Source organism: Bos taurus, chromosome 24 (assembly GCF_002263795.3).
Source record: "Bos taurus isolate L1 Dominette 01449 registration number 42190680 breed Hereford chromosome 24, ARS-UCD2.0, whole genome shotgun sequence".
In the NCBI taxonomy this organism is placed as follows: domain Eukaryota; kingdom Metazoa; phylum Chordata; class Mammalia; order Artiodactyla; family Bovidae; genus Bos; species Bos taurus.
In genome coordinates this window covers 21,815,458-21,817,276 of record NC_037351.1, presented here as the reverse complement: position 1 = coordinate 21,817,276, position 1,819 = coordinate 21,815,458, and the positions used below count along the sequence as shown (strand labels likewise).

The window sequence follows — 1,819 nt, the reverse complement described above, 5'->3', positions numbered from 1 at the left end:
GCCACTCACTTCCTGTGGGACCTTAAACAATTTGTTTAACCTCTCTGACTTTCTTGATCTGTGAAATTGTCTAATACTACACATCTCTTGTGGTCCAAGTTAATGCCAAGATTAGATGCCGAGATCAGATTAAGACACATGCAAAACTTTGGGCTCTCACGGAGGCAGCTAGCGCGAGGCTGTGGAGTACTGAGCCACGCGTCCTGCCCTGCCCTGCACTGCCCAGACTGGCAAACAATACAGTCAAGATGGCTATAAGTGATCCCAAGAAACCAAAGGGAAAGATGTGTGCTTATGCCTTTTTTGTGCAGATGTGCAGAGAGGAACATAAGAAGAAAAACTCAGAAGTCCCTGTCAATTTTGCTGAATTTTCCAAGAAATGCTCTGAGAGGTGGAAGACCATGTCCAGGAAAGAGAAGTCTAAATTCGATGAAATGGCAAAGGCGTATAAAATGCACTATGATCAGGAAATGAAGGATTATGGACCAGCTAGGGGAGGCAAGAAGAAGGACCCGAAGGCCCCCAAGAGACTACCGTCTGGATGTCTCCTATTCTGCTCTGAATTCCACCCCAAGATCAAGTCTACACACCCTGGCATCTCTATCAGAGATGTGGCAAAGAAGCTGGGCGAGATGTGGAATAACTTAAGCGACAGTGAGAAGCAGCCATACATCAATAAGGCAGCGAAGCTGAAGAAGTACGAGAAGGATGCTGCAGACCATAAGTCGAGAGGGAAGTTTGATGGCACCAAGGGTCCTGCTAAAGTTGCCGGGAAAATGGTGGAAGAGGAAGACAAAGAGGATGAGGAGGAAGAGGAGGGGAGGAGGAGGATGAATTAAAAAAAACTGTTGATTTGTCTCCTTGTGAATACCTTAGCATAGGGAGTGCCATGACTGACACACCTCTCACTTGAGATGTGTCTGTTGCCCTCATTAGGTTTAATTACCCAACTGGATCATGATCATATGGCAGTCTCTCAAAGCACTCCAGCAATTGTCAGTGGTTTACAGAAAGTGGCCATGGGTGTCTGGAGCACCCAGAAACTGTATCAAAGCTGTACATATTTCCAAACATTTTTAAAACGAAAAGGGTCTCGTGTTCTCCTCACTCTGTGCACTTTGCTGTTGGGGTGACAAGGCTTTTAAAGATGTTTCTGGCATTTTTTAAATCTGTAAGGTGGTGTGTTAATTCTATGGTCATTGGCTAGAAGTCCCGAGTTCTCATCTGTACATATCTATAGTTTGTAAAAAGAACAAAGCAACTGAGACACACTCCTGACGCTCCTTGCTTGGCGTGGAGGCTGTGGGGGCAATGCCTTCTGGAGGGGCCGTAGCTCCAGGCATGCGCTGCGGGGCTGGGCCTGTGGACACGGCAGTGGGCATCCATCCAGCTTCGGGTTGTCTTGTTGCTTGTATATAGCGACATAGCATCCCGCTGCCATTCTTGGCTGTGGAAAAGGGGGGATGGGGTCAGCTGGCATGAGAAGTGTACCGGATCCTTTTTAGTTGAAGTGCGGTAGTTTTAAACTGTTTTGTTTTTTAAAAAACAAACCATAGAACTCTTCCTTGTCAGCAAAGCCAAGAGCCACTGCACCAGTCAAAGTTCAAGAACCTTCTGCACTAAACACGATCTGCAATGTTCTGTTTATTTTTATTTTTTTGGTTTGTTTAGAATGCTGAAATGTTTTTGAAGTTAAATAAACAATCAATTCAGTTCAGTCACTGAGTTGTGTCTGACTCTTTGCAACCGCATGAATCACAGCATGCCAGGCCTCCCTGTCCATCACCAACTCCCAGAGTTCACTCAAACTCATGTCCAT

The 1,819-nt window shown here is 45.7% G+C and overlaps 1 pseudogene; it reads left to right on the top strand.

Annotated features, from left to right (window-relative positions):
- Nucleotides 1-201: 201 nt before the first annotated feature.
- On the top strand, nt 202-1,237 carry LOC539304 (high mobility group protein B3-like; annotated as a pseudogene).
- The last annotated feature ends 582 nt before the right edge of the window (nt 1,238-1,819 follow it).